This window comes from Balaenoptera acutorostrata, chromosome 11 (genome assembly GCF_949987535.1).
Source record: "Balaenoptera acutorostrata chromosome 11, mBalAcu1.1, whole genome shotgun sequence".
NCBI classification, from domain to species: Eukaryota; Metazoa; Chordata; class Mammalia; order Artiodactyla; family Balaenopteridae; genus Balaenoptera; species Balaenoptera acutorostrata.
The window spans coordinates 470,886-497,391 of NC_080074.1; the positions used below are offsets into that span (position 1 = coordinate 470,886).

Below are 26,506 nucleotides of genomic sequence, written 5' to 3' on the forward strand. Positions count from 1 at the left end.
AAAAAATAAAAATAAAAAAAAAAATAAAAACTTTCCTTGTCTGTTAGAGAGAAAAAGTGAAGTATTCATGGGTGAAATGACATTATTTCTTGGATTTACTTTTAAAACACTCCACCGAAACACAAGAACGAAACAAACTTTAAAAGCGTGAGAGAGATATTACTCAGCCATAAAAAGAAACGAAATTGAGTTATCTGTAGTAAGGTGGATGGACCTAGAGTCTGTGATACAGAGTGAAGTAAGTCAGAAAGAGAAAAACAAATACCGCATACTAACACATATATATGGAATCTAAAAAGAAAAATGGTTCTGAAGAACCTAGGGGCAGGGCAGGAATAAAGACACAGAAGTAGAGAATGGACTTGAGGACATGGGGAGGGGGAAGGGTAAGCTGGGACAAAGTTAGAGAATGGCACTGACACATATACACTACCAAATGTAAAACAGATAGCTACTGGGAAGCAGCTGCATAGCACAGGGAGATCAGCTCGGTGCTTTGTGACCACCTAGAGGGGTGAGATAGGGAGGGTGGGAGGGAGACGCAAGAGGGAGGGGATATGGAGATATACATATGCATATAGCTGATTCACTTTGTTATACAGCAGAAACTAACACAACACTGTAAAGCAATTATACTCCAATAAAGATGTTTAAAAAAAAAATAGACGGTTCACAACATTAAAAAAAAAAAGTGTGAGAGAAAAAGGGACAGATTAAAAAATAATAATAATAACTGGCAAAGTACCAATCACTGATAAAGCTGGGAGATGAGTACATGGGTGCTCATTATCTTTTCTGTACATTTGTGTATTTTTAAATTTCATATAAAAGTCAAGCAAAAAAAGGCACTCGAAGTTGTGCTACTAAGCCAGGAATAAGTCAGTGTTATCTCCTAAAATAGGAAAATCTTTTTACATCTGTGAAACAGAACAAAGGAAACTTCGTTTACAATAGAGTCAGGAGGCCAGAAGGGGAGCCCGCACCCACTGCTACTCAGCCTCAACCACAGACCCCCATGGAGGAAGGTTTCCTGTTTGCCCAGCAACTCAGCCAGGGAGAAACCATCACCACCCTGAACTCTCACTTTCCTCCAATGGACTTTTGTTCAAAATAGCCCCTCCCAACTTCCTCCTTTTTCTCTACAAAGTAACCTTCCTCTGCTTTGTTCATGAGACGTGCCTATGGCTTTTGCTATTGCTTGCTTGCCCTGAACTGCAACTCTCTGCTAAGAGTTTCTTTCTCCAAAGAAACGCATTTTGCTGGTAAAATAACTAACTGGTTGTTTTACTTTTAAAGTTGGCACATCTAACATTTCAACATTATTAAGTAAATAATTCAAAATTGGCTTTTCAGCACTTTATACACAGTTTCAAAATAAGGAAGTATCTCTGTAAGGGCCCTGAGACCTGTTTATTCTGACTTTGAACCAGTGCTTTTATAACATACATCTTCTTGACAAATTCTGCTTAGTCTGAGCCGGAGGAAGCCCGAAACAGCCGGGACCTCACGGGGGACACGCAGCCCGGGAATGAGTGGCACCTTCTCCTCGGCGGGCACACAGCCTGAGCGTCCTCCCCATGCTTGCACTCCCTGGCAGCGTCACCCTCTCCCACATCCTCCCACTGCAGGTACGAGCGTTCTGTCACCTGTGGCCTCCAGCCCACACCCCGCGGGCTCTTCTTCTCAGCAGGCCCTCAGGATCTCATTCTGTAGCCTGGTTCTCCTGTGACACCTTTCTCCCAAGCCCTATCCCCACCTCCTTCCCTAAACACATGAATTCCCTTCATGTCCACCCAGGTAAGGCCACCTCTGCTCTACCACCCAGGCATCCCGAACTAGAAAGGGGTCAGCATTCTCATAGGTCCCATCACTATCTTCTATGCTTCCTAATACCTTCATTCAAATACCTGTTTTTGATACTTTTGCTTCTGGCCAAGACGAAATAACAGGGACCAAATTTACAAATGAAATGGTTTTCAAGACACTGGCTATCCTGCAGTGAAGAACAGTGATCCCTGACAGGAGGGAAACAAGAGGAGCCCCTTAACTGCCCAGTTTCCTGCCTGACAAGTAGTTCTGGGTAACAGCAGAGACACCAGGTGGGGTCCAGCAGTCCCCCGAGGTGAAGAAACAGCACTGGGAGTCCAGGAAGGCCAAGGCGCTAGAGTCCACAGGCAGAGCACTGGAAGGGACAGAGTCGCAGACAGCGCTGAGGATCTGCTGGCTCCAGCCAGGTACTGATCAATGCAAGCGTGTAAGAAAGGCATCCAAGCCAGGGATTAGCAGGAACACCCTCCGAGTTCACGGGGGGCCAAGGAGAGTTACTCTTTCTCCCAGTCACAGTGGAAAATTTCCTAATTTCGGGGCACTGGACAAAGTACTCAGAAGACTTTTGCCTCAGTGGTGGGGCAAAGTGACAACACTGGACTCAACATAACTCTGGTCCCACCTAACAAAGCCTAAAAGCCAGACCCACAGAATCAAACTGTTTCTAAGTAATTTAACAACATTCCAGAACAAAGGTCAAGAATATTTATAGAAATACAAAAATACCCAGCATCCAACAAGATAAAAGTCACAGTGTCTTGGCATCCAATCAAAAATGACCAGACATGCAAGGAAGCAGGAAAACACAAACCATAATCAACCTAGAAATGACACAGATGATAAAATTAATAGACAAGGATATTTAAGCAGTTGTTGTAACCATATTCCATATGTTCAAAAACCTAGGGGAAATATTAGATGTGTTAGAGACATGAAAGCTATATGAAGACCCAAACAGAATCATAAATATACTCTTAATCCAAAAAAAAGGCAGAGAAAGAGGAAAAGGGAACAGAGAGCACACTGCCAGCCTCGACACCAGGCCACATTAAGTGGGGCCACCACTCGACACAGTCTCGGTTCTCTTTCCTCATCCCCACCCACCTCCCCAACCACACCAGCACCCACTACTTCTTAAATATGCTGCGAGTCTCTCATAGCTGACACCGTGGCACGTGGGTCCTCTCTGCCTGGAACACCCTTCGTCCCATCTTCCTACTTGGCAAATTCCTGTCTGTTCCTCAAGTCCGAAATTCACCGAAAACCACTTTTGTCAGTTCACTGAGTCCTTCCTCAGTGCTCTCACAAGAGCACTTCCAGAGAATCAACACACTATAATAATCTGGTTTTACGTATTTTTATTTATTCTGAATTATGAAAATATTTAAAACATAAAAAGGTCCAGAGAAGAATATAACAAATACCCATGTACTGAGATTTAATAAATGTTAACATTTGCTCACATATGTCACCTACTTAAAAAAAAAATAAATCGTTTCTAATACACTGAGGAATTGACAACCTATTTAACTCCCTTCGTCCACAGAGATAATCATTAATTTGCAGTATCCATAACTTCATTCTTTTACTACTTATATAACTGTAAGTAATGCATTATTTTAAGAGTATATTTAGGACTTCCCTGGTGGCACAGTGGTTAAGAATCCACCTGCCAACGCAGGGGACACGGGTTCGAGCCCTGGTCCGGGAAGATCCCACACGCCACGGAGCAACTACGCCCGTGCGCCACAACTACTGAGCCTGTGCTCTAGAGCCCGCGTGCCTAGAGCCCGCGCTCCGCAACAAGAGAAGCCACCACAATGAAAAGCCCGTGCACCGCAACAGAGTAGCCCACGCTCGACACAACTAGAGAAAGCCCACGTGCGGCAACGAAGACCCAACACAGCCAAAATAAATAAATTAATTAATTTTAAAAAATAAAAAATAAAAAGTATTTGGAGGTACCGGAGACCAATCAAGAACATGCAGAAACTGGAGGGAACATAATCACTGGAAGAAGGAGAGCAAGGAGGAAAGAGGCCAGAGTTCAGGGCGACCAGCATGGCTGAAAATCCAACAGGAAAACCAGAAAAGAAGGGAGCCCCCCAAACCTGCATTAAATTCCTCCCAAATCCTTGGCTGACTCCTAAACAGCAAGTGGTGGGATGAGACACCAAGAAACCAAGCAGAAAAATAAGTCAAACTCAAAGAAATAGAGAGTAGAAAAGAGGCTGGGGGGCAGGGGGGTGCAGGGAGAGGTTCGTAAAAGGGAGCAAACACTCAGCTATAAGATGAATAAGGTCTGAAGATCAGATATAAGAATATGGTGACTACAGTTAATAACAATGCATTGAAATTTGCTAAGACGAAACTTAACTGTTCTCACCAAAAGTATATGTGTATGTGTATATATATATAGCGCTAGCTGTGACAATTAACTAGTTAATTGTATACTTGCATCAAATCATCACGATATACTTTAAATATCTGAAAACAGCTATGTGAGGTGAAAGAGCTGAGCCAAGACTCAGCAGTCGTCCAGCACTGTGGAGACAGACTCTGGAGTTTAAGTTCTGCCAAACTAGAAGGGTTTTCTATTAAAACCCCAGAAAGGCCATGCCTTAGGAGTAAAAAACATGTTCCAGAATTAAAAGCTATGCCCTAAAACTTAGTACAAAGCCAAAACAGATCTACCCTAGAAAAGCTCCTACAGGATCGAGATCATCTTCCAGTCATTTAACAGCCTGCCCTAACAAAACTCAACACTCTTTAAGGACAGATAACCTAAAACAGAATTTCTAGAATATACTATCTACAACGTCCATTTTGCAATAAAAAATTATTACACGTGCAAAGAAGAAAAATATTACCCATGATCAAGAGAAAAAACAATCTACAGGAACCAAAAATGACCATACATTGGAACTGGCAGATGAAAACGTCAGAACAGCAATTATAAATATTTTTTAAAATTTTAGGAAAAGGGAACAGAAGAAATGAACAGGTGGAGAATATTAGCAGAGAAATGCAAACTTGAAAGAAGAACCAAAAAGAAATTCTGGAACTGAAGAATACAGTATCTGAAATTAAAATGTCACTGGACGGAATTAATAACCGAATGAGCACAAAGAAAAGCAGGGAATTTGAAAATAGATGAAAAGAAAATATACAAATATAAACAAAGAGAGAAAGAAGAATTTTGAAAATACCAACACATTCGAAACCTGTGGGACAACATCAAACAATCTAAAACAGATATCATTGGAGGGACTTCCCTGGTGGTCCAGGGGGTAAGACTCCACATTCCTAATGCAGGGGGACCGGGTCCAATCCCTGGTTGGGGAACTAGATCCTACATGCATGCCACAACTAAGAGTCTGAATGCCGCAACTAACAGTCCGCATGCTGCAACTAAAAAAAAAAAAAAGGGCTTCCCTGGTGGTGCTGTGGTTGAGAATCTGCCTGCCAATGCAGGGGACACAGGTTCGAGCCCTGGTCTGGGAAGATCCCACATGCTGTGGAGCAACTGGGCCCGTGAGCCACAACTACTGAGCCTGCACATCTGGAGCCTGTGCTCTGCAACAAGAGAGGCCGCGACAGTGAGAGGCCCGCGCACCACGATGAAGAGTGGCCCCCACTCGCTGCAACTAGAGAAAGCCCTCGCACAGAAACGAAGACCCAACACAACCAAAAATAAATATAAATAAATAAATAAATAAAAATTTAAAAAAAAATCCTGTGTGCCGCAACTAAGACCCAGAGCAGCCTAAATATATAAATATTAAAATAAAATAAGGGCTTCCCTGGTGGCGCAGTGGTTGAGAATCTGCCTGCTAATGCAGGGGACACGGGTTCGAGCCCTGGTCTGGGAAGATCCCACATGCCACGGAGCAGCTGGGCCCGTGAGCCACAATTGCTGAGCCTGCGCGTCTGGAGCCTGTGCCCCGCGACGGGAGGGGCCGCGATAGAGAAAGGCCCGCGCACCGCGATGAAGAGCGGTCCCCGCACCGCGATGAAGAGTGGCCCCCGCTTGCCGCAACTGGAGAAAGCCCTCGCACGAACCGAAGACCCAACACAGCCAAAAATAAATAAATAAATAAATAAATAAATAAAATCCTTTAAAAAATAAAATAAAATAAAATAAAATATATATCACTGGAGTCTCGAGAGAAGACAGATGATGAGGCAAAAGAATTATTTAAGAGGCAATGGCCAAAAAGCTTCCAAAGTTGATTAAATACATCAACCCACAGATCCAAGCAAATACAAAAACAGCACACCTAGAAGATTACAGCCAAACTGAAGAAAAGTTTTTAATAAAAAATTTATTTAATAAAAATAAATATACATCTTAAACAGCAGGAAAAAGGGTATCAGTTAAACAAAAGTAAGAATGATAGCTGATTCCTCATCAGAAACAACAGAAACTAAAAGACAACAGAGTAACTTTTTCAAAGTGCTGGGAAAAAAAGCTGTCAACCTAGAATTATCCAGCAAAAATATCCTTCAAAACTGAAGGGTAAATAAAGACTTTTTCAGACAAACAAAAGTTGAGCGATTCTGTCCCCAGTATACCCACAACATACAAAATACTGAAGGAAGTGCTTCAAGCCAAAGGAATATGATCCCATACAGAAATCCAATCTACGAAAAGAAATGAAGACCTTCCCAACTCACTCTCTGGGGCTGGTAGTACCCTGATACCAAAACAAAAGATATCATACGGGAGGGACTTCCTTGGTGGCACAGTGGTTAAGAATCCGCCTGCCAACACAGGTTCAAGCCCTAGTCCGGGAAGATCCCACATGCTGCGGAGCAGCTAAGCCTGTGCACCACAACTACTGAGCCTGTGCTCTAGAGCCCGCGAGCCACAACTACTGAGGCCGTGTACCACAACTACTGAAGCTCACGTGCCTAGAGCCTGTGCTCCGCAACAAGAGAGGCCGCGACAGTGAGAGGCCCGCGCACTGCGATGAAGAGTGGCCCCCGCTCGCCGCAACTGGAGAAAGCCCTCACACAGAAACGAAGACCCAACACAGCCATAAATAAATAAATAAATAAATAAAATTAAAACTGATCTATAGATTCAACGTAATCCCAACCAAATTCCCAGCAAAAATTCCTATCCAAATTGAAGAGTTTATTCTGAAACTGGCAACATAATTTTGTAGAGGAATAAAGGTGGAGGTCTCACACTACCTGATTTCCAGACTGACCATAAAATTACAGACATTAAGACAGCATGGGGGGCTTCCCTGGTGGCGCAGTGGTTGAGAGTCTGCCTGCTAATGCAGGGGACACGGGTTCGAGCCCTGGTCTGGGAGGATCCGACATGCCGTAGCGTAGCGGCTGGGCCCGTGAGCCACAACTACTGAGCCTGTGCGTCTGGAGCCTGTGCTCTGCAACGAGAGGCCGCGATAGTGAGAGGCCCGTGCACCGCGATGAAGAGCAGCCCCCGCTTGCCACAACTAGAGAAAGCCCTCGCACAGAAACGAAGACCCAACACAGCCAAAAGTAAGTTAATTAATTAATTAATTAAAAAAAAAAAAGACAGCATGGTACTGGCACAGGACAGAAAAATAGACCAATGGAACATAACAGAAAGCCCAGAAATAAGCCTGCATACACATGTTCAATTAATTTATAACAAAGGCTCCAATGCAATTTAAAGGAGGAAAGGGCTTCCCTGGTGGCGCAGTGGTTGAGAATCTGCCTGCTAATGCAGGGAACACGGGTTCGAGCCCTGGTCTGGGAAGATCCCACATGCCGCGGGGCAGCTGGGCCCGTGAGCCACAACTACTGAGCTTGCGCGTCTGGAGCCTGTGCCCCGCAACGGGAGGGGCCGCGATAGTGAAAAGGCCCGCGCACTGCGATGAAGAGCGGTCCCCGCACCGCGATGAAGAGTGGCCCCCGCTTGCCGCAACTAGAGAAAGCCCTCGCACGAACCGAAGACCCAACACAGCCAAAAATAAATAAAAAATAAAAAAAATAAAGGAGGAAAAAGAGTCTTCTCAACAAACGATGCTAGAATGATTGTATATCTCATACGGGGAAAAAGTGTACCCTTTTTCCACCTCACACAAAAAATCATGCAAGATAGATCATTCATAAAGGAGATCAGTATTTGCTTGGACGTGGAGGGGCAAAAAAAGGGTGGAAAGGAGGGATCCAAAGGGGCATTAGGAAATTTGGGAAATGATGGATACATTTCCTATCTTGACCGTGGTGATGATTTCACAGGTGTACACATATGTCAAAACTTACCAAATTTTACACTTTAAACATGTGCAGTTTATTGTACGTCATTTGTATCTGAATAAAGCTGTTTAAAAGAAAAAGAGCGGGACTTCCCTGGTGGTGCAGTGGTTAAGACCCCATGCTCCCAATGCAGGGGGCCCGGGTTCGATCCCTGGTCGGGGAACTAGATCCTGCATGCCGCAACTAAGAGCCCACATGCCGCAGCCAAATAAATAAATAAATACAAGACCCGGCACAGCCAAATAAATAAATACAAAAATAAATAAATAAAAATATTTTTTAAAAAATAAAAGAAAAAGAGGAATCATAAACCTGAATACAAAAGCTACCACCGTAAAGTTTCTACAAAGACAAAACATTGGACAGTGTCTTCACAATTCTGGTACAGGCACAATTGTCTTACAACACGTAATAAACGTAAAAATAAAATATTGACCAATTTTGACTTCATCCAAATTAAAATTTTCTGCTCGTAAAAAAATACCATTGGGGGGACTTCCCTGTTGGTGCAGTGGTTAAGAATCCGCCTGCCAATGCTGGGGACACAGGTTCGATCCCTGGTCCAGGAAGATCCCACATACTGTGGAGCAACTAAGCCCATGTGCCACAACTACTGAAGCTCACGCACTCTAGGGTCCATGTGCCGCAACTACTGAGCCCGCATGCTGCAACTACTGAAGCCCGCACGCCTAGGTCCCGTGCTCCGCAACAAGAAGCCACCACAATGAGGCAATGAGAAGCCCGTGCACTGCAACAAAGAGTAGCCCCCACTCGCCGCAACTAGAGAAAGCCCGTGCGCGGCAACAAAGACCCAACACGACCAAAAATAAATAAAATTAAGAAAAAAGAAAAAAGATACCATTAAGAAACAAATAGGCAGGGGCTTCCCTGGTGGCGCAGTGGTTGAGAATCTGCCTGCGAATGCAGGGGACATGGGTTCGAGCCCTGGTCTGGGAAGATCCCACATGCCGCGGAGCAGCTGGGCCTGTGAGCCACAACTACTGAGCCTGCGCGTCTGGAGCCTGTGCTCCGCAACAAGAGAGGCCGCGATAGTGAGAGGCCCGCGCACCGCGATGAAGAGTGGCCCCCGCTTGCTGCAACTAGAGAAAGCCCTCGCACAGAAACGAAGACCCAACACAGCCAAAAAGAAAGAAGCTTTCATTAAAAAAAAAAAAAAATAGGCAAACCACAAAATAGGAAACATTCACCCCTCACTTCCTCTCCTCCTCCCACTCCCTCACTGTATATGTATGTATGTACAAACACACAAATATCATAAAGGACTTACAACCACAATATATTTTTTTAAATTTATTTTTATTATTTTTGGCTGTGTTGGGTCTTCGTTTCTGTGCTAGGGCTTTCTCTAGTTGCGACGAGCGGGGGCCACTCTTCATCGCGGTGCGCGGGCCTCTCACTATCGCGGCCTCTCTTGTTGCGGAGCACAGGCTCCAGACGCGCAGGCTCAGTAACTGTGGCTCACGGGCCCAGTTGCTCTGCGGCATGTGGGATCTTCCCAGACCAGGGCTCGAACCCGTGTCCCCTGTATTGGCAGGCGGATTCTCAACCACTGCACCACCAGGGAAGCCCCACAATATTTTTTTGAATTCCTAAAACTGAATAATAAAGACAATCCAACAAAAAGTGGACAAAAGACCTGACACTTCACAAGAGATACACAAATGGTCAAAAAGCATATGAAAAGTTGCTCACCATTGTTATTAAAACCATAATGAAATACCACTACCACCAGAATTAAAATTAAAAAGACTGACAATAACAAGAGTTGGTATAATGTGGAGAAACTAGAACTATCATACATTACTGATGGAAGTATGAAATGGTACCAGTTTGGAAAACTGTTTAGCATTTTCTTTTTCTTAAATTTATTTGGCTGCATTGGGTCTTTGTTGCTGTGCACGGGCTTTCTCTAGTTGCGGTGAGCAGGGGCTACTCTTCATTGCGGTGTGCAGGCTTCTCATTGTGGTGGCTTCTCTTGTTGCGGAGCGTGGGCTCTAGGTGCGCAGGTTTCAGCAGTTGTGGCACGCGGGCTCAGAAGTTGTGGCTCTTCGGCTCTAGAGCACAGGCTTAGTAGTGGCACACGGGCTTAGGTGCTCCATGGCATGTGGGAATGTTCCCAGACCAGGGCTCGAACCCATGTCCCCTGCATTGGCAGGCAGATTCTTAACCACTGTGCCACCAGGGAAGTCCCTGTTTGGCATTTTCTAAAAACAAATTAAACATATATCTATACTATGACCCAGCAATTCCACTCTTAGATATTTACCCAAAAGATATAACACATGTCCACAAAAGAACGTACGATAAACTCAGTGACTTTACTCACAACAGCTAAAAAGTGAAAGCAACCCAAATGTCCATCAGTAAGAAAAATATTTTCACACAAAGGAGTACTACTCAAATAAACTATAAAACCATAAACCTACAGACACAGGCATCAAAATCAATAAATTTCAAAAACATTATCTGAGCAAAAGAAGACAGACACAAAAGAGCATATACTTTGTGACTCCATTTACATGATGTTCAAGGACGTGCAAAATTAATCTGTAAAAATAGAAATCAGAACAATTGTTGCCTTGCGATTTTGAAGGATGGCTTTAATACCTGAAAAGGGACACATAGAAACTTTAAGGGATGACAGAAATGCTCTATATCTTGACATGAGTGATGGACACACGGGTGTATACATTTGTTAAAATTCATCAAACTTGGGGCTTCCCTGGTGGCGCAGTGGTTGAGAATCCGCCTGCCAATGCAGGGGACACGGGTTCGAGCCCTGGTCTGGGAAGATCCCACATGCCGCGGAGCAACTAGGCCCGTGAGCCACAATTGCTGAGCCTGCGCGTCTGGAGCCTGTGCTCCGCAACAAGAGAGGCCGCGATGGTGAGAGGCCTGTGCACCGCGATGAAGAGTGGCCCCCACTCGCCATGACTAGAGAAAGCCCTCGCACAGAAACGAAGACCCAACACAGCCATAAATAAATAAATAAATAAATAAAATTAAAAAAAAAAAATCAACATCTTTGAAAAATGCTAAAAAAAAAAAAAATTCATCAAACTTATATACTTAGGATCTGTACTTTGCATTGGGTGTAAAATACTCTTCAATAATTTTTAAATGGTGGAATATTTTTAAAGAAATAAAAGATTACACATTGTGTTAAAAAGAGAGCTGCTTGCTGTATATGGACATGACATGATTTCCAAGAGGAAGAGGATAGCTGATGGACAGGGTGAGAATGATACACATTTTGGTGCCCTTTGAATTTTATGCTGAGTTCAGATTACCATGTACATAACCACCCACTGGAGTCTGACCACATGGGCTGAGTCCTGGCTCTCCCATTTATTTACTGCTACCCTTGGGTACATTACTTGTTTGTGCCTCAGTGTTCTCACATGAATATTAACAGGAGTATTAAGAGTAACGACCTCATTAACTTGTTTTTAAGAATTAAATGGATTTCTCTGGCGGTCCAGTGGTTAAGGCTCCGTGCCTCCAATGCAGCAGGCGCAGGTTCGATCCCTGGTCGGGGAACTAAGATCCCACATGCCGCGTGGCACAGCCAAAAAAAAAAAAAAGAATTAAATGATTACTGGGTTAGATGTCCAAATATAGAATTTAGCACTGGTTTTCACTCTCTGGTCTATAGTAAATTCTGCACAAGTCACGTACTCACTTTATGTCAAAATGTTATGTCTCATGAAAATACAAAGCTAACAACAGGTAAAGCACTTTGTTTAAAAAAAAAAAAAAAATCGGGAATTCCCTGGCTGTCCGGTGGTTAAGACTTGGACTTTCACTGCCGTGGACCCTGGTCAGGGAACTAAGATATCACAAGGCGCGGTGCGGCCAAAAAAAAAAAAAGGTAAAAAAGATTAAATGAGGCACTTTATTTTTTTTAATGAGGTACTTTAAAAAGTGGCTGGGCTTGTTTTCTAAATGAAGTTTTATTGGAACACATACGTGCACAAACACCAAAGTGCCTAATACATAATCGATTACCATTATTATTCAAAAATGTAAAAACAGTACTTTAAAAGTTAGCCTTTTCCTTAACCAAAAAAAAAAGGGGGAGGAGAGGCTTTAACCAGCCAGCCTGGGATGCAAATCCTGGCTCTACCACCTATTTGTTGTATATCTTAGTTTCTTCATCTATAAAACAGGAAAATAATAGTTCCTATACCCTAGGGTTCCTGTGAGGATTAAACGAAATAATTCATATTAAGCATTTAAGACAGCAGCACACAATAAACGATCAAAGTGTTCTGCTACGTGTGTGTGCAAATAAATAGCCATTTCCTAGGCTTCAAACATTATCCTGTGCTGAGGTCGTATACCTGCAGCCTGACCTCTCCTCTGGGCTCCAGATTCTTCTGCGAGATTCCTTCTCCCTAACGACCCTTTAACTTGTCAGACTTCTCCCACTACTTTCAGCCACAAGAAAGCCTTGCTCTCCGCCTCCAACCTAAAACAACTCCCCTGCAACTGCCACCACCACCCCCAGCTTCCCCATCCACCCATCCAAAGTGCCCCAGTCCACCCATGTACGCCACCAATAAGCCTGGAAATCATCCTGAGTCCTCTCTTTCCCTCACACCCCTCTCCTAATCCATCAGCACGTCCCAATAGCTCTACCTCCAAAATCACTCCCTCAGTCGTCACCAAGGTCTAAACCACAAACACACTCACTCCCAATGCCTTGCCTCTCCCCCTCTTATTCATGTGTTGATGGCCCTCCCCAACTCAATCTCCAGCCAGGCTCCCTCAAACTCAGACTCAACAGCCTTCAAGGAACAGCATGATTGGAAGGCCAATGCCCCAACCAAGGCTCTTGTGTGCCTCCCCCTAACCCTGGCCACATATCAGTCTCATCTAGGTTCCTGGAGGTCCACCTCAGGGCCTTTGCATGTGCTGCCCCCTCGGTCTAGAAGTCTCTGTCCCCCACTCTTCTCATAGCCAGCTGCTTCTTGCCTTCTAGAGCTTAGCTGACATGACAGTTTGAGATGCCAAAAGGGAAGAGAAGCCAGAAAGGAAGGGACGTGAAGAAGAGGTGAACAGCTGAGAGTGCCAGTGAGGGCCTGGGCGCTGAGAGGCCAAGGGCATGGCAGGAAGAGGCCATGGGGGGAGGCAACAGGTGGGTGAAAGAGTAACAGGCTGGAAAAGGCCCTAAGGACAAGACAGGTGGGCACAGGGACAAAATGGGGGAGGGGGTACAGTGAAATGCAGGAACTAAGCGGAAGGGACAGACTGAACGAGCTGGTGGTGACAGGGCAGGGGCGGTAGCAAAGTGGGAGCGGTCAGTAACAAATGGGTGGACGATGCAGGTAGTCAGGCGGTAAGGGCACAAGGCAGAAGTGGGGGTGTGTGGACGCCGTCACAGTGATGGTGGGAGGACATTCAAGGGGCCCGTAAAGTACACGGGGGAAGGTGACAGGCGTGAAGGGAAGAGGTGATGGAGATGAAGGAAGAAATGGGGCTGTGAGGGGTAAGGAGGTGACAGAATGGGGGTGGGTGACTGGAGACACATGAGCCCACATGGTCATGGAAAGGGGACAGTAGCAGGGAGAGGAGCCAGTGAGTGGATACGGGGACTGACGACAGCGGGCAGTGGGGAGGGGAGAGGCCCACATCGGCAGGCAGGAGAGCGGCCCTGGCGGGCACTGCGAGGGGCAGCACTGACAGGTGGGTCAGGGCGCTGACCGGAAGGGTCCCTAACAGAGAGACGTGAGGGAGGAAGCAGCGAGGAGGGGAGTGGGGACACCGGCGATCGTGGGCGGACTGATGGGGGATCTCGCCTGGGGGGGCACGATGCTGGAGGCACTGGCAGCACGGGGGGAGGAAGGACATTAAGGGGGAGGTTACCGACAGGGAGGAGGGCACCTGGGGGGTCGCTGACGTGGGAGACACTGACCGGAAGGGCACCACAGGTGGGGGTGAACACCGCTCTGGGGGACTCTGAGGGGGTAAAGGAGGCGGGAGGGCACTGACATGGGGCACTAACGGAGTGGCGCGGTGCACACTGGCGGGAGGTCACTGGGGCGGGCGGACCGTCATGGGAGACACTGGCGGGGGACACTGACACGACGTCACTGTCGGGGTGGGCACTGCTGCAGAGGACACTGACGGGGCGGGCACTGACACGGGGGAAACTGACCTGGGGGACGCTGACCAGGGTGGGCGCTGACAAGGCGAGCATCACGGCGGCAGCGACGGGCGGGGCGTGGACGCTGACAGAGGGGTGGACACTGAGGGGGCAGCGACAGGCGGAGGGTGGACGCCGACATGAGGACACTGACGGGGTGGCCCCTCCGGGCCCGGCCGGCCAGTACCGCCGGCTCTGAGCGGCGGCCGCACTCACCTGCCCCGCGGGCCGGGCGTCGCGGCGGCTCCTCGGAGGCCCGGGTGGAGGCCAGGGCGCGGGCGGAGGCGAAGCCCGGGCGGCCTGGGGCGGGCCGCGCGCACATGGGCCCGGCCGGGCGAGGCGCCCACGGACACGGCGCCCACAGACTCAGCGCGGCGGGCCGGCTGCTCGTGACCGGCTCGGGCCGGCTCCGGTCACCCCAAAATGGCGGTGGCGGCGGCCGGGCGCGCGCACGCCGGGGGCGGGGCCTCGTGCGGGGGGCTCGCGCTCGCAGCGGGGCGGGGCCTCTAGGTGGGCGGGGCCTCTGTTGGGCGGGGCTGCGCGGGGTGGGGCGGGCGCGGTTTCCTCCTCCGCTGGGCACTCTGTGAGGTATCGCAAAATTTCTGCACGAGCGTAAGTAAGTTTTGATGGGATAATGCGTTTGCGGTGATAAATTTTCTAACGCAACGTCAGCAACAGAACAACCCCTCCGGAGGCCTGAAACGATTTGAGGATCACACATCTGGGGCAGGGGTATCCCTGCTCCCTGGGAGCCTTCCTCTAAGGCTGAAGGCCTCTGCGACTGGGGCAGCTGGGTGTCTCCTGAACTCCTTGGGCACGTGGCGTGGACACGGCCAGAGCAACAGTGAGCAGTGGTCAGCTCTCCGTCCTCTCTGCTACCCAGACTGGGAGCGTCGGAGCAGCAGCCACCAGACCCATGGTTTTTCCAGGTGCCCCCCAGGTTCTTGTAGTATTTTGCACATTAAAATATGTGCCCATTTGGCATTTGTCGAAGTTGTTTGACTCAATCAAACTGATCTCTAAAATGAGAATTGTTATTTCAGGTGGCAGCGTGAACCATGGGAGACGTTGGAAAAAGAAATGGAACACGTAAGGAACATCTAACGCTCTTGCCAGTCATCCCCTTACTGCCTCTCGGCTTCCAACGCACGTGGTCCGTGGCCGAAACGGATCTGACCCCTGGCCATGCTGAGCCTTGGCGGCAGAGGGCGCGGGAGAGGTTGCGGCAGAGGGTTTGCTCCGGGGCTGCTCGGCGGGCGGGAGGCGCCCGCTTCCTCACGGCCGGCTCCTGCGGAGACAGCTTCCCTGAACGTCTTCCCCAGGCAAACGGCAAGGCAGATTTCTGGCAAGTTCTGTAGAATGAACTTTCAGGAAGTGGGTATAAAAAAAGCGTCAAGCTTACAGCCGAGAACAGATTACAAGCCCTGCAAGCGCAGACCCCACCCCCAAGGCTGGAGGTGCGGTGGGTAGAGCTGCAGAATAGGGGCTCAGGGCTAGGAGGCCCAGTGCTTGAGATGCTCCCACCGGTTGTCCTGCTGTGAGTGCCTGCAACCCTCATCCTGATCGTGATGTTCTTCTGGGGTCAGCCAGGGCGCCTCCCCTCTCCCACCCCACCCTTGGTTCATCTGCACGTCCCTCAACTTCTAACTGCAGCCGGCTCTCCTCCTGCAGCCCTGGTCCAGGTTTCCCTCACCTGACTCACAGCAGCAGCCTCTCAACAAGCTCCCTGCTTGTATCCTGCCGCACTTGCTGGAGGCCAGCTTGTCGCAGTCAGCAGAGCACCCAGTGAAAAGAAGTCCAATCCCATCCCTCCCCCAGGGGTTCCCGTGTCACACAGCACGAAAGCCAGTCCTTGCTGCCACCCGCAGGTCCTACACAATTGGGTCTCATTTGTGCTCTGCCCCTTGTTCATCTAGCTCCAATCAGGAGACCCTCCTGCCGCAGGCCATTGAATGTGCATCCTGTCACACCCTCTAACTGTCCCCATGCTAACTGACCTCCTACATCTTACTCCATTGTCCCCTTCTCCATGAGGACTTCCCTGGCCTTCCTATTGGAAATCTCAAACCTACATACATGCTTGCACAGACAGACACGCACATGCATGCACATGGGCACACTCACAGCCCCTTTCCCTGTTTGGTTTTTCCTCCTTGTATCAGTAGTCAGGGTTCAATAGGGGACAGAGAGCACACAGTGACTTCAGAGAAAGTTTGATATAAAAATTACTGAGGGACTTCCCTGGTGGTGCAGTGGGTAAGACTCTGCGCTCCCAGCTTAGGGGGCCCAGGTTCGATCCCTGGTCAAGGAACTAGATCCCACATGCATGCCGCAACCTAGAGTTCACATGCCACAACTAAGGAGCCTGCCTGCTGCAACTAAGACCTGGCGCAACCAAATAAGTAAATTTTGTTTTAAATTACTGATAACGGGATTAATTATAAAGGAGTAAAGAACTCTATGTTCAAGAAAGGACAAAACATTCCCTGCTAAATGCTTCTGGGATCCAGCTCCATTATTGCAGAGCAGGCAGAGAAGTGGATTTGGAGCTGAGGCAGTAAGTGGAAAATGGGCAGAGTCCGACCTTCTGGAAAGTCAGCTTCTGTATGCAGCCTTTCAAGCATATTTGAACTTCCATACAACAACAAAACAATGCTATATTTTCACCTAACAAGGTACATCCATCCTTATTGCAAGTGAAGAAATTCTCACTTTCCCCCAAATGAGCATAAGTACAGTCCCAGCAGTCATTGTATCTGTCACTGGCTACATTCATTACTCCTCAAATTCTGTCACTGTCCCACTGAATACTCTCTTATGCTCTTAAAACTAAATAGTAGGGCTTCCCTGGTGGCGCAGTGGTTAAGAATCCGCCTGCCAACGCAGGGGACACGGGTTCAAGCCCTGGTCCGGGAAGGTCCCACATGCCACGGAGCAACTAAGCCCGTGCGCCACAACTACTGAGCCCGCGTGCCACAACTACTGAAGCCTGCGCACCTAGAGCCCATGCTCCACAGCAAAGAGAAGCCCCCGCAATAAGAAGCCCGCGCACCGCAACAAAGAGTAGCCCCCGCTCGCCGCAACTAGAGAAAGCCCACGTGCAGCAACGAAGACCCAACGCAGCCAAAAATAAATAACTAAAATAAATTTTTTAAAAAACTAAATAGTAAAGTTAACTTCTGACAACTTGTATTTTTTTTAAGTAAATTTGTTATTATTCAGTATAATATATATTATTCCATCTCACTCAAATTTTTTTAAAAATTGGAGTATATTTGCTTTATAATATTGTGTTAGTTTCTTGCTGTACAGCAAAGTGAATCAGCCATACATATACATATATCCCCTCTTTTTTGGATTTCGTTCCCATTTAGGTCACCACAGAGCATTGAGTAGAGTTCCCTGTGCTATACAGTAGGTTTTCAGTTATCTATTTTATGTATAGTAGTGTATATATGTCAATCCCAACTTGTATATTTTTAAAAAATGGAAAGCAGAGGGGACAAAATGGTTAGTTTATATATTATATATGCAAAGAGAAAATGTGCAAAGCTACTACAATCCTTTTTTCTGTAATTGGTCAGAAGAAGTAGTTGATAGTTACGGCTCTTTAACAAAAAGATGAGTGGGTACCAAGGGGTAGGGGGTCAGGAGAGATACACAGGTAGAGCACAAAGGATTTTTTTTTCAAAGGAATTCCTTTATTTTTATTATTTATTTATTTATTTATTTATCTTTGGCTGTGTTGGGTCTTCGTTTCTGTGCAAGGGCTTTCTCTAGTTGCGGCGAACGGGGGCCACTCTTCATCGCGGTGCGCGGGCCTCTCACTATCGCGGCCTCTCTTGTTGTGGAGCACAGGCTCCAGACGCGCAGGCTCAGTAGTTGTGGCTCACAGGCCTAGTCGCTCCGCGGCATGTGGGATCTTCCCAGACCAGGGCTCAAACCCATATCCCTTGCGTTGGCAGGCAGATTCTCAACCACTGCGTCACCAGGGAAGCCCAAACAGTGTTCTCTTCTAAACTGCCTTATAGTGTGCACAGAACAGTTAGAACAAAGCAGGCTGAATTCAGTATTTCTGACACAGAACAACCAAATAAAATAAATTCTATCACTACAAACACCAAATGCAAAATTATTCATCAGTCAATTAGAAAATGTAAAACTCTGATATAAAATGAGTGTGCCCTTGGAGCACAATCAGAGCAGGAGGAACTGTGGTTCTGTCCTCTCCTTCTCTTCAAGAGCCCCAACGGCGCAGCGGGACACAGACTGGGACATCAGACGACTACTGCTCCATAAACCAAGTAGGATCAACACAGAGAAGTGGGCTTCCCTGGTGGCGCACTGGTTGAGAATCCGCCTGCCAATGCAGGGGACTCAGGTTCGGTCCCTGGTCCAGGAAGATCCCACATGCCACGGAGCAACTAAGCCCACGTGCCACAACTACTGAGCCTGTGCTCTAGAGCCTGTGAGCCACAACTACTGAGCCCGCGTGCCGCAACTACTGAAGCCTGCGCGCCTAGAGCCCGTGCTCCGCAATGAGAAGCCCGGGCACCACAACGAAGAGTAGCCCCCGCTCGCCGCAACTAGAAAAAGCCCGTGCACAGCAGCAAAGACCCAACACAGCCAAAAATAAATAAATTTTTTAAAAAAACACACAGAGAAGTCCACACTTATATACACCGTAACCAAATTCCTGCATGCCAAAGACAAAGAAAACCATGAAAACCACAAGAGAAAAGTGACCCATCACATAAAGGGAAAGAATGATACAATGACTAGCTGACTTCTCCCAAGAGATGATGGAGGCCATAGGCAGTAAAATGGCATACTGAAAGTGTTGAAGGAAAAAGCAAACCTGTCAATGAATAAATTCTATACTCAGCAATACTATCCTTCAAAAATGAAGGTGGGAGAAAAAATGAAGGTGAAATAAACACATTGCCAGATAAACAAAACAGAAAATGTATTGCTAGGAGATTTGCCTTACCAGAAATACTAAAGAAAGTTCTTCAAGCTGAAAGAAAATGACATAAGATGGGCACTCAAGTCAACAGGAATGAAGAACCAAATTCAGCAACATGTAAAAGGCTTATCTACCAAGACCAGTGGGCTTTATCCCAAGAACACAAAGTTGGTTTAGCATCCAGAACTCAAATCATGTAATACACTGTATTAATAGGATAGAGGATAAAAACCACAGGATTGTCACAATAGCTGTAGAAAAGGCATTTGACTAAATTTAATACCTGTTCATGATAAATACTCTAACAAATTAGGACTAGATGGGAAATTCCTCAACTTCGTAAAAGGTATGTAGGAAAAATCTATAGCTAACATCAGACTTAATGGTGAAAGATGTAATGCTTTTTAAAGATTGGAAATGAGGCAAGGATGTCTGCATTCACCACCTCAATTCTACACTGTAGGATTCTGCATGCAAGGAGCTTGGAAGTCACCAATCCATCCTAAGAAGTAAAGGGCTAAACAGACAGAAGAATCAGCAACTCTTCTTGGATCTATAAGAGAAGGGAGGACACAGAGCAAACCACTGCTCCCAAGGTAGGAGAGACAGGCAGGTGAATACAAGTCATCACAGCTTACCAGAGCAAAGATTCATGAGAGAAACCGGCCTGAGAACCTGTGTGTGCGGGGGAAGCGGGGTGGCGGGGTGCTGAACTGTAATTGATGAATTTCTGGAGGCTCAAAGTCATCAGCAACTGTGAGAGTTAAAAACTCCGGGGGACCCAGTCATAAGGGAGCCCACACCATACTGTGCAATTTACCCCTGGAGCATGAGCAGGTTCCCAAGTAAATATCAGAGCCACGTCCTCTCAAGCTTTCTGCAGGGGGAGGGAAGGAGCCATTTCCTAATGTGACAGCGCACCCTGCTCTCCTTAACAAGGCTGCTCTCAAGGCAAACTCGTTAACCAGAGCCCGACCTGCTGGGGTGTTATCAGAGCCTAACTGACCAGGGGAAGGGAAATGCCCAGCTCCAGCCTCCTCTGGGCAGCCTGCCCCAACCAAGGGGAGATAAAGGACTGAGAAACACTTGTGAAGTTCACAGTCCAGAGGCACAGGCTCAGTAAAAGAACTGAGGCCCGATCACAGGACCATAGAAGGCTTCCCCTCTCCCACACCTCACCTCCACGTTATTGAGGCCTACTTATAGCAGTTCCTTTCAGCCAGTACATCATGTCTGGCTATCAGGGAAAAATTACAAGGCAAATTACACAATTAAAAGGCAAAAAAAACACAATTTGAAGAGATAGAGCAAGGTTCAGAACCAGATATGGCAGAGATGTTGGAATTATCAGACTGGGAGTTTAAGCAACTATGATTAATATGCTAAGGGCTCTCATGGATAAAGTAGACGACATGTAAGAACAGATGGGCAATGCAAGCAGAGAGATGGAAATGCTAAGAAAGAACCAAAAAGAAATGCTAGACATAAAAAACGCCATAGCAGATATGAAGAATGCCTTTGATGGGCTTATTAGCAGACTGGATAACACTGAGGAAAGAATCTCTGAACTGGAGGATATCTCAATAGAATCTTCAAAAACTGAAAAGCAGGGGCTTCCCTCGTAGGCGCAGTGGTTGGGAGTCTGCCTGCCAATGCGGAGGACGCGGGTTCGAGCCCTGGTCTGGGAAGATCCCACATGCCGCGGAGCGACTGGGCCCGTGAGCCACAATTACTGAGCCTGCGCGTCTGGAGCCTGTGCTCCGCAACAAGAGAGGCCGCGATGGTGAGAGGCCCGCGCACCACGATGAAGAGTGGCCCCCGCTTGCCACAACTAGAGAAAGCCCTCGCACAGAAACAAAGACCCAACACAGCCATAAATAAAATAAATAAATAAATAATTTTTAAAAAAGAAAAAAACTGAAAAGCAAAGAGAACAAAGACTGAAAAAAACAGAACATCCAAGGACTTTTGTTCTACAAAAGGTGTAACATACACATAATGGGAATATCAGAACGAGAAGAAAGAAACAGAAGAAATATTTGAAATGATTCTACATTGCACTAAAGGTTCTAGTCAGTGCAATAAGGCAAGAAAAAAATTAAAGGCATACAGATTAAAAGGAAGAAGCAAAATTGTCTTTATTCACAGATAACATGATCATCGATTTAGAAAATCCTAAGGAATCTATCAAAAAAATCTGCTAGAGATAATAGTTTAACAAGGTCACAGGATACAGTATCAATATACAAACAACAGTTGCATTTCTACAATTAGAAACAAACAATCTGAAAATGGAATTAAGAAAAAAATTCCAGGGAATTCCCTGGCCGTCCAGCAGTTAGGACTCGGCACTTTCACTGCTGAGGGCCTGGGTTCAATCTCTGGTCAGGGAACTAAGATCCCACATGCCACACGGTGTGGCCAAAAAAAAAAAAAAGAAAAGAAAAGAAAAAGATTCCATTTACAACTGCATCAAAATGAATAAAATACTTAGGAATAAATATAACAAGAGAAGTGCATACAGAAGAGTCAATGCAGCAGGCTAACAACTTATCAAAAAACAAAACAAAATCAAACAAACAAACAAATAAAACCCCTGCTTACACAGTTAGCCCTTGACTGACATCTGAGAACCTGGATTTCGGGAAGGTTCCCACCATCCCTGGAAATGATCAGAATGGCTCTTTGAGCCAAACAATATGACTTATGTTGAAATCTGCTTTCTTTCCGGGTGCCTGGAATTTTGTTAGGCACCGGGCAGAGACTGCCTATGTGGCCAGCCCTGCAGTGGATTGAACAGTGGCCCCACCCAAAAGATATATATCTACCCAAAACCTGTGAATGTGACCTTTGGAAAAAGGGTCTTTGCAGATGTTATTAAGTTAAGATCTCAAGATAGATCATCCTGGATCAGCATGGGTCTTATATCCAATGACAAGTATCCTTCTCAGAAAAGGAGAGAAGACACACGGAAGAAAGTGATGTAAAGACAGAGACAGAAATTGGAGTGATAAACCTACAAGGATTGCTGGAAGCAACCAGAAGGTAGCATAGAGGCCTGAAATGGATTGTCCCTCGGAGCCTCCGTAAGGAACCAACCAGGCTGACACCTTGATTTCAGGCTTCTGGCGTCCTGAACTGAGAGAGAACAAATTTCTGTTGTTTGAAGTCTCCAAGTTTGTATCAGTTTGTTACAGCAGCCTTAGGAAATAAATATAAGTTCCCAATAAAACCGTGGGTGCTGAGTTTCTGATGAACTTACCTGGTTGGCAACATTTCACACCCATTGTCACAACTCCCTGGGACAATTAAGTTTGTCCTGTGTAACTACGTGACGACACTGGAAGCTGGCACCTGGTCTACCCCAAACTTAGCCCCATGAGCCTTTTCCCTTTGCTGATTTTACCTTGTATCCTTTTCCTGTAATAAATCATGGCCATGAAAATGACTCTATTCTGAGTCCTATGAGCCCTCCTACAAATCATCAAATCTGGGGGTGGTCTTGCAACTCCCATGCAATAAAAACTACAAAACATTGCTGAGAAGAATTAAACAAGGCCTAAATAAATGGAGAGACATGCTATGTTCATGGATTAAAAGACTCAATATTGGGCTTCCCTGGTGGCACAGTGGTTAAGAATCCGCCTGCCAATGCAGGGCACACGGGTTCAAGCCCTGCTCCGGGAAGATCCCGCATGCCGCGGAGCAACTAAGCCCGTGCGCCATAACTACTGAGCCTGAGCTCTAGAGCCCGCGAGCCACAACTACTGAAGCCCGCGCGCCGAGAGCCCGTGCTCTGCAACAAGAGAAGCCACTGCAATGAGAAGCCTGCGCACCGCAACGAAGAATAGCCCCCACTCGCTGCAACTAGAGAAACGCCCACGCGCAGCAACAAAGACTCAACTCAGCCAAAAATAAATAAATAAATTTATTTTTAAAAAATTCCTTAAAATAAAAAAAAAGACTCAGTATTGCCAAGATGGCAATTCTCCCCAAACCTGATCAATAGATTCAGTGCAATATCGGTGAGTTTTTCAGCAGGTGTTTTTTTTTTTTAATAGAAACTGACAAGCTAATGCTAAAATTTACACAGAAATGCAAAGGATTGAGGTAGCCAAAACAGTTTTGAAAATTAGAGGACTCACACTTCTTGAATTCAAAATGTACTATAAAGCTAGAATAATCAAGACAGAATAGAATTGGCAGAAGGATAGGCATATATATCAATAGAACAGAGTAGCAAAAAAAAAACCCTCAAAAATATGACCAATTGATTTTTTTTTATAAAGGTGCTAAGTCAATTCAATAGGGAAGCAATATCTTTTTTTTTTTTTTTTTTTTGACCACGCTGCACAGCTTGTGGAATCTCATTTCCCTGACCAGGGATTGAACCCAGGCTGAGGCAGTGAAAGCCCGGAATCCTAACCACTAGGCCACCAGGGAACTCCCAAGCAATATCTTTTTTTTTTTTTTAAAGAGACAGTCTTTGACTTATAACGATTTTTTAAAAATATTTATTTATTTATTTATTTATTTATTTATTTATTTGGTTGCACCGGGTCTTAGTTGTGGCAGGGGGGCTCCTTAGTTGTGGCATGTGAACTCAGTTGCGGCATGCATGTGGGATCTAGTTCCCTGACTGGGGAACGAACCAGGCCCCCCTGCATTGGGAGCGCGGAGACTTAACCACTGACTACCAGGGAAGTCCCCCAAGCAATATCTTTTTAAAAAATGATATTGGAAAAATTGGTTATCCACATGCCAAAAAAAAAAAAAAGTTAAACCCTTACTTCACACCATACACAAAAATTAGTTCAAAATGGATCACAGCCCTAAATCTGAGAGGTGAAATACTTCTAGAAGAAACTTAGGAGAAATTATTTGGGTTAGGAAAAGATTCGATAGATATGAGACCATAAACATACTACCAAAAAGAAAAATATTCATAACTTAGACTTCATCAAAATAAAAAACCTTTGCTCTTCAAAAGATGCCATTAAGAAAAATAGAAGACAAGCCACAAACCAGGAAAAAATTTTTAAATCGTATGTCTGATAAAGGACTTGATTCTAGAATATATATTTTTTAAAAATCTTACAACTCATAAGACGAACGACCCAATTTAAAAAGAGGCAAAAGATTTAAATAAACATTTCACCAAAGAAGGTAATACAAATGACTTACGGGCACATGAATAGATGCTCAAGGGACTTCCCTGGTGGTCCAGTGGTTAACACTCTGTGCTCTCAATGCCGGGGGCCTGGGTTCGATCCCTGGTCAGGGAACTAGATCCCACATGCATGCCGCAACTAAGAGTTCGCATACCGCAACTAAGAGCCCGCATGCCACCACTAAGAGCCCACATGCCACAACAAAGATCCTGCGTACTGCAACTAAGACCTGGTGCAGCCAAATAATTAATATTAAAAAAAAAAAAAGATGCTCAACATCAGTCATCATTAGGGAAATTCTAAATTAACCCACATGTCACTACACAACCCCTTGGATGGCTACAATTAAAAAGGCTGACAACCTCAAATGCTGGTGAGGATGTGGAGAAACTGGAACCTTCATACATTGCTGGTGGAAACGTCAAATGGTAAAGCCACTTTGGAAAATAGTTTGAGAGTTTCTTATAAAGTTAAACATAAACTGAACATACAGCCCAATACTTTCACTCCTAGGTTTTTACCCAAGAGAAGTTAAAACAGGTGTCCACAAAAAGACCTGTACAGGAGTGTACATAGCAGCATTATTACAGGCAAAAACTGGAAACGTTCCAAACATCAATTGGTTTGTTGACTCTAATAACATAATAGCCAGTTGTTTCACCAGCAAAACCAAGTTTATTCAGGAATAGCTAGAGGAACTGTAATTCATGATGTGGAAACTATGGCAGACTACAAGTAAATCCAAAAAACACGAAAAGGGAATTTGCTTTTATAGGGAAAAGGGGTCAGTTGGGAGGTACTGTGATAACTAGAGTCCACTGGAGGAGCATGGAGGCTTCCCATTGGTTGGGCTGTGACAGTCTCTGATTGGCTGGGATGTCCTTGGGTCGGAAGGATTTCTTCTTCCTGTTGGAGAGAGTAGAGGCACCTGTCTTCCTGTTTCTGGTAATTGAGGATGCGCGGTGGGCATGACAGAGCCCCCTAACGACCTGTCCTGGCTCCATCTTCAACTGAGGTTTCTTTAAATAATTCCACTGTGAAAGGTTAAGGAAAATGTCATGTATCCAGACAATGAACTACTATTCATATAAAGGAACAAACTACTGATATATACAACAACATGGATAAACTTAAAAAATATTATGCTAAGTGCAAGAAACCAGACAGAATAGGCTGCATATTGTATGTATTAGCGTCCTAGGGCTGCTGTAACAATTACCACAAACTTAGTGGCTTAAAACAATGCACACTTATTATCTTACAGTTCTGGAAGTCAGAAATCTGAAATGAGTCTTACGGGGCTTAAATCAAGGTGTCAGCAGAACCGCATTCCTTCTGGAGGCTCTAGGGGAGAATCGTTTCCTTGCCTGTTCTAGCTTCTGGAGGCTGCCTGCATTCCTTGGTTCATGGTCCCTTCCTCCATCTTCAAAGCCAGCACTGTGGCAACTACCAGTTTCTCTCTCTTATTCCCTTATCACATTGCCTTCTCTGACTCATTTTGGCCTATGGACTGTAGGCAGAAGTGCTGTATATATCAGTTGTCGGCCAACGCAGTTAATAGCTAGCAGGCCTCCATTAATCTCTTTTCCACTGCCAGTGACCTAGGAGGCCATGTGTTCCAGAGGTAAGTCAAGGAGAGCCACCTGACTCTCCCACCAGTCCATGCACAGTGAAAAACCTGCTGAGGACTTGAGGGTTGTTACTCCAACCTAGCCTAGCCTAGCCTAACTTTGGAGTGGGGAGCTCTAGTTAAAAAAAAAAAAAAAAGTAGAATATATATAGCGTGTCAGTTAAGTTATTGTCTCAGCTCCAAAGTCGCCCTTCCATGATCGGCTGTGTGATGCTGGGGGGTGGGGGTGGGGACTCTGAGGCCACATTTCGAGGAGCAAGGGCTGGTGCCTGGCTCTGCCAAGAGGAATGCTGGAGGGAGATGCGACGTCAAAGAGGGAGGGGGACTTGCCCACCCCTCCAGCCACACTTCGCCGCCGCAGCAGAAAATAAAACGGCACAGGTGGCTCGAATTATGTGTGTTATACGCTGTGTCTGGTTTCGACAGACAGGTCTGGGACAGTGTGCAAGGCAGTCCAAGAGGGGGCCCGGAAAAATCTGGAAGAG

The 26,506-nt window shown here is 46.0% G+C and overlaps 1 protein-coding gene and 1 long non-coding RNA gene across 7 annotated transcripts in view; one reads left to right on the forward strand and one right to left on the reverse strand.

The window, feature by feature from the left end:
- Nucleotides 1–14,682, reverse strand: part of PPP6R2 (protein phosphatase 6 regulatory subunit 2) — a 71,996-nt gene extending 57,314 nt beyond the window's left edge. For 5 of the 6 annotated variants that reach the window (XM_057557074.1, XM_057557073.1, XM_057557072.1 and 2 more), the window contains exon 1: nucleotides 14,471–14,682. The gene's annotated coding sequence lies outside the window, so the exon portion shown is untranslated. Of the gene's footprint in view, nucleotides 1–14,266; nucleotides 14,421–14,470 lie in introns of those variants that run through there. The other variant, XM_007189245.3, reaches the window with a different exon arrangement.
- Nucleotides 14,683–14,835: 153 nt separating this feature from the next.
- LOC130709268 (uncharacterized) lies at nucleotides 14,836–19,769 on the forward strand. The gene is made up of 3 exons (XR_009009789.1): nucleotides 14,836–14,870; nucleotides 15,298–15,343; nucleotides 19,684–19,769. It is a non-coding gene; the product is annotated as an uncharacterized LOC130709268 (long non-coding RNA).
- The last annotated feature ends 6,737 nt before the right edge of the window (nucleotides 19,770–26,506 follow it).